The sequence below is a fragment of the Corvus moneduloides genome, chromosome 11 (genome assembly GCF_009650955.1).
Source record: "Corvus moneduloides isolate bCorMon1 chromosome 11, bCorMon1.pri, whole genome shotgun sequence".
Lineage (NCBI taxonomy): Eukaryota > Metazoa > Chordata > Aves > Passeriformes > Corvidae > Corvus > Corvus moneduloides.
The window spans coordinates 13,136,724-13,143,070 of NC_045486.1; positions in this window are offsets into that span (position 1 = coordinate 13,136,724).

A 6,347-nucleotide genomic window follows, 5' to 3' on the forward strand; every position below is an offset into this window, starting at 1 on the left:
TATCGGTTTAATTTGATAAAAATCCCTGCAAAAAAAACCCCGCGGCGGTGCAGTCATAGAGCCATAGAATCGCTTAGGCTGGAAAATCCCTCTAAGATCACCAAGTCCAACCATTAACCCAGCACTGCCGAGCTACCACTAAATCCATGTTCCTCAGTGCCCCAACTACGTGGCTTTTAAGCACTTCCAGGAATGGTGATTCCACCACTGACCTAGACCACCCGTTCCAGTGTTTGGCAATGCTTTTGGTGAAGAAATTTTCCTTAATATCCAATCTAAACCTTCCCAGGTCCAACATAAAGCTGTTTCCTCTTGTCCTGTTACTTGTTACCTGGGAGAAGAGCCCAACCCTCACCTGGCTACAATCTCCTTTCAGGTGTTGTAGAGCCATAAGGTCCCTCCTGAGCCTCCTTTTCTCCAGGCTAAACACCCCCAGCTACTCCCAAGGAGACTTGTGCTCCAGCCCCTTCCCCAGCTCTGCTGCCCTTCTCTGGACACACTTCAGCACCTCAGTGTCTTTTGTGTAGTGAGGGGCCCAAAACTGAACCCAGATTTGAGCTGTGGCATCATCAGTGCCCAGTACGGGGGGACAGTCAGGCCCTGGTCCTGCTATCCACAGTATTGCTGATACAGCCAGGATGCCACTGGGCTTCTTGGCCACCTGGGTACATGCTGGCTCATGTTCAGCCGCTGTCAACCAACATTCCCACGTCCTTTTCCAATGGGCAACTTTCCAGCCGCTCTGCCCCAAAATCACCCAAAGCCCACGCAGCTGATGGGTTCATTCGTGTTCCTCAGGGCTTGAGAACCGCAGTGGTGGGGTGGGAGCAGGGAAGGGGCTGTGCTGCCCCTGCTGCGGCCTGGGAGTATCTCCTCATGCCGCAGGAATGTGGTTATGTCATGGCGAGTCCCCCACACGCCCCGCCGCTGCCTCCCAGCCGGCCGCCGGCCGACAGCTCTGGGAAGCATCGTTACTGCTGAAATGGAGGCATAAATTTCTGCTGGCAGGGCTTCTGGCTGTGAAAACTTGTAAGCCGTAACAACCTCTCACTGCGACAAAGTTACTCCGACATTTCCCATGGTCCCGGTCCCATCCCTCAGAGCTGGGGGCAGGAAGAGGGGGAAAAGGTTTTAAAAACTTTTCATTTTCCTTACGTAGTTGAGCGTTACCAGGGGCAATATTTCTGACTGTGCATGAATCCTTCCTGCTGAACTCATGGGGCATGACGCACCCACAGGAGGGGAGAGCATGCCCGAGACAAGAGTGGCTGAAATACTCTCCTGCTGAGCTGCTCTTTCTGAGGATTTGTATTTCTTTTTCCAGCTTAGAAGCTTTATTATTACAGAAAGAACATGAGATTTTTATGAGTGACTTTACAAATTAGTTTCTCAAATTGTTTGCAGCAGCACAAGAAATGTTGCAGTCATTAAAGTTCATAGAAAGTATCAAATGCTCCATCACCGCAAAGCTTTTCCTTGTGCAACAGAAACAAGGCAAAGTCGCCCCTGGCATGTTCAGACGTCTGACTCTGAAATGCTGGTCATCTCTCCACCATAGCATACAGCAACTCATCCTGCCCTTGTGCACATTGCTAGAACGAGCCCGGAGCTGAACCAGCACAAACCCAGCTACAAACATGATTTTAAAAACAAATAAGTAATTATTTCCATTCACCTCATTTAATTTGGGTTCATGCAGAAATGCTGTTCATCCAATAGTCCAAAATATGTCACGTATTAGGAGCTAAAGAGTCCAACCCAATGAATGAGTCATCACCCAGTGGATGAAATCCCATATCTTCATGGCTGCTCATAAATAAGACAAGCTCAACTTTATAGTAAGTCATAAGTAAACAATGAACTATATGAAAATCAGACTCAGCTGTGTTATAACTGCATGGGCACAGTGCCCACACAGAAATGAAAAGCGAATGTGATACCATCACCGTTTGGCATTGGAGGCTGAATTTAGGACTGAGACTCTTAAGAGGGGTTTTGATGTGTGCAGCAGGGCAGTTGGATATCCAGGCCTTTGAGGCCACTGCAGATGCCTGTTTGCAATAAACAACACATTATCCCGGCCATTAGCACTTCTGAACCTCAGATTCCAATGGGCAGATTTTCTGAAACTGTCATCTGATACCTTCTCGCGACAGCATGAAATCTCCAGGCGGTGCTCCCGTGTTCTTGCAGCTTGCTCCTGCATCAGTGCTCTCTCCTAGAGGGAAATGAAGGGCAGCAAAAAGCTGTTCCTTCACCCTGAGATGAGCATTGGTACATCCTGTGCAACCCTCATAACCATACCCTGAGTGCTGGGCTGGATTCACAGAGCTGGCTGGAGTTTTTCATTTGTTAATAACTATTTGAACCAGTGTTGTGAGAGAAGGAGGGAAACAGCAGAAAGTATTGATCAGCCTCTATCTTGTTATAAAATTAACAGCATATAAAACACAGTACTGAAATAACTGGAAGCCTGACCACACTGCAGACAGCCCAGCAGAAAGGCCAGGCAAGAGAAGCTGTGTTGATGGCACTGAGAAAGCCTCTGGCTTGTGGTCATGAAGGGATCCTTCTGCAGCAGGGGCAGCTGAAGCCACCTCCAAGTCCAAGATCCATTACCCCCCCAGGAAGGGTGTCCCCAGCCACAAGCAGCTCATGGGGCTGCAGCCAGTTTTGCAGGGGCATTTACTCCAATATAAACATCTTTCTGCTCCTCAGAAAGTGTTTTGCTATCTTGTCAAAGACTCTGGGAAATGTCTCGTAATTTCCTATTTGTATTCAGGTTAAGGGTGCTAGTGGGATAAAAAGAAGATCATAGGAAGCAAATCCTTGAATTTTAGGGAAACCCAGGGTGTAGCTGGATGTGACAGAGGGTAGACAAGGTTGACAATCTCAAAGGATATTCTCTTTTCACGAGACTGACACTGTGCAGGTAACCATTAATGGCAGAGCTGCTATTGCCTGAAGAAAGTGCTCCAGGGACAGGTGCCCCACAGAGGAGCCACCCTTGAAGACTTCCAGGTCTGCATGGGCTTGGTGGTACACTCTGAAGTGGAGATGTCCTGCTGCTCCCTCACCGTAGCCTTCTCCTCTCAAGTACAATAGAGCAGCTCAGGCTGCCTTTCAGATAGCAGTGAGGCCAAGACAGTAGCTGTCTGGCTATAGGAAGGGAAGAGACGAAAGCAGATTTTCCCTGAGAGAGCAAAGTTCCAGCATCTGCCAAAGTACACAAGGACACAGACCGCCTTGTGGCTGTCCCTGCAGAGCAGGGGCTGGGGCAGATGGGGATATCTGTTCTACAGTGATGTCTCCAGACACGGGGGAGGGCTTTGAGATGTGGCACAACAATGAAAGCCCAGAAGAGGCCCAAGCCTAGTCACAGGCAGTTGGTTCATCCCAAGGGACGCAGGGTCTCATGCTGGAGAATGGGGCCTGGCTCCCTTCCTCCTTCCTGCCCTGACATGACTGCATTTCTCTAAAAGGCTGAGAATAGCTGTGCCCTCTCAGAGTTCCACAGATGACTTACAGGTCCTCTCAGGAGATCTCCAAAGAGCTCCTCTGGCTCCCCCGCCTTCCTGGTGGTCCTTGACCCAAGTGGCTCTGGCAGTCAGAGCAGGCTGGGCAGTACCACAACACCAGCTCAGGCTTTTCCCAAAAAAAGATGCTCTGATCAGGGAAGTTGTTTTATTTTCTCAATCCCAGTACAGTTGTAACAGGGCAAAACATGAATGATATCCAACCAGAGATGTGACTGCACAAGCCCAGGTCACTACTTGCTGTCCAAGCAGAGATCCTCCGTATACATTCTCTTTTTAACATTGGAAAATTATTGTACTTTAATAAAGTTCTGTAAATGGATGAATAATTTCCACAAAGGAAAGAATGTTAAACTTGCATTGGCACAACGTTACTTCTAATCAAGTGATCTTCATAATTCTCCAGAACAAGCAAAACTTCATATTTTCCATATGTAACCATCTTTGTCACCCAAAGTACTTTGTATTCAATAAAAATACCAGCTTTCATTAAAGAAAAAAACCCTTTTGCTGCACAGTTTTTCTGGCATTGCACATCTCTGGTTCACTCACTCAACATGTTTAGAATTAAATCACAAAACCTTAACTCACCCTCTAATGATCTGTTTGTTTCCAGATTCATATTCCCACAATATGTTTGCTGACAGCAGTTGGGCTCTTTGACAAAAGTCAAGAAATTTTTCCCAACAATGTATATTTGCTTCATTCTGGTGAATTACAGGGGAAGGGTGCAGGCTGTACAAGCTGTCACCAGTAACGTGACTGTAAGACCAAGTGTAATTTATTTAGTACAAGCTAAATGTTTATATTAAGTGTTCTTTGTTCCGAACATTATCACTTCAACATTGAGCTTTTTATGAACAGAGTTGTGAGAAAGGTTGAGCCCTGTTTTGAAAGGTTTTTTAAATTTAGCATCACTGTGACTTGGAGCCAAGACCCCAATGCATACTGTTCTCAGGAGAATGATGGCAAAAAGCTGCTTGTCTCAGTTTCAGGCACTTCTATAATGTTCTTTTTGACTTCGTATTATGTGTTAGAACTGAATAAGAGCAAACCAATTCTTGAAAGGATATGTTGTTTCGAAATAAATCCAAAATCTTACACTCCAAGTAATGTTGAATGTGGTACTTTGATATTATTGTACTTTATCCCTTTCTCCCACTCTTAAAATGATCCCTCCAAATTCACATTGATTTCACAAAGCACTTTGATCTCAGCAGAAACAAAACACACTGGGATGAAATCTGGTCCTACCAAAGTCTCCTCAGCCTTTCTCACCTGCCCACCGATGGACAGGGTCTGGAAAGTGTCCCCACCTTGGTGCCCACACACAGCTGCACTTCAAGCAACGACAACAAGCAGCCCTTCTTTAATAAACCAGTGACACCAGTTTATTAAATTGGTGATAAAGCGACACACAGTCTGTGACACCTGGAGAGCCCTGGATATGGTGTCTTCTAAAAGTAAAGTGCAAGTTACTCTGTCCAGAAGAGCACTGGACTTTGTCAGTAGCATGAATAATCTCATTCCATATAAACATACTTAAAACTGCATCCCAGTATGGTATTTGCCACTCAGAAAAGACAACAAGAAAAAGAAGAGCAGCAAGGAGGATGATGACTATGGCACAGGAAACCCACCTTGTACTGAAGGGCTTCAGGACCCTGATCTGCTGCCGAGAAGGTCAAAGCCAGACACGGTCACGAGCTGCAGCACCTGCATGGAGAGAGCAATGTCAGAGGCAAGGGGTTTCCACTTCCCAGGGGAAAAGTGATTCATGGCTGAAAGCTGCAGCTAAGCAGCCACACACTAGGGAAATAAATGTTCAAACAGGAGTAATTTGACCTTGTGAACAGCTAACTGTACCCTTAACTATCTCTTACAGTAGATCCTCCACCTCTAATATGGAAGAATCAATGTCAGATCTTTCTCTAAAATCCATGTAATTTAAATAGGAACAGTTGAAGGCAGTCGTCCCACCTTACATACTGTATTTCATCCTAGTTCCTGTTTTCTTGGGAGGAATTCATCCTATGAACAGTGATTCCAAGTTTTACTCCTAGAAAGTATTAACATCTTAGTATTACTTCCATTTTTACAGCAGCTAGAATTATCCCTGTTTGCTCATTGAAAAATATTTTAGACACAACAAATACAATAGCTCTGGGTTTATCTGAAGAAAGGAAATCCTTTCTGTGGACTCCCCTTTGGTTCCTGCTGAGTTGCCAACTCCAAAGCCTGCAGAGTGCCCAGCAGCATGAGAGGGTGTTTCTCTGGGGTGTGAAGCTGACCCTCCTCTATTACAGATAACAGCTTTATGGCACAAGCATTATTCTTTACCAGTGCCCTGTTTTCACAAGGTATTTAATGAATAGGCTTTCAACTCTAAAAACACAGGCCGAGATCAAGAAGGCAAATTACCTTTGTGCTTGTGATTGTATGTTCACATAGTTACACTTATTCTCCTCATTAACATATAGGAGTCCCTTTTGTGTTAACACACTTTATTTAATTCTAATAGGCTTTTTGTTGTATTTAAAAATCTAGAGGAAAACAGAAAAAAAGTCCCATTGTTCTCCCACATGTTTGTTTTCACTACAACTACTAAGAGGAAAAGCCCTTTACAAAAACAGGATACAGCAGACTTCTCTGCGCTGTGCACCCCCGCACACTCGCACACTCTGAGCATGGCTGCAGTGGTAATCGAGACTCCATAGAAAGTCATCAGTGATTGAAAAAAATCAATGGGAGTTTTATTATCCACTTAAATGAGAGCAATATCAAGTCCCTGACGAATAAACCCCACCAGCC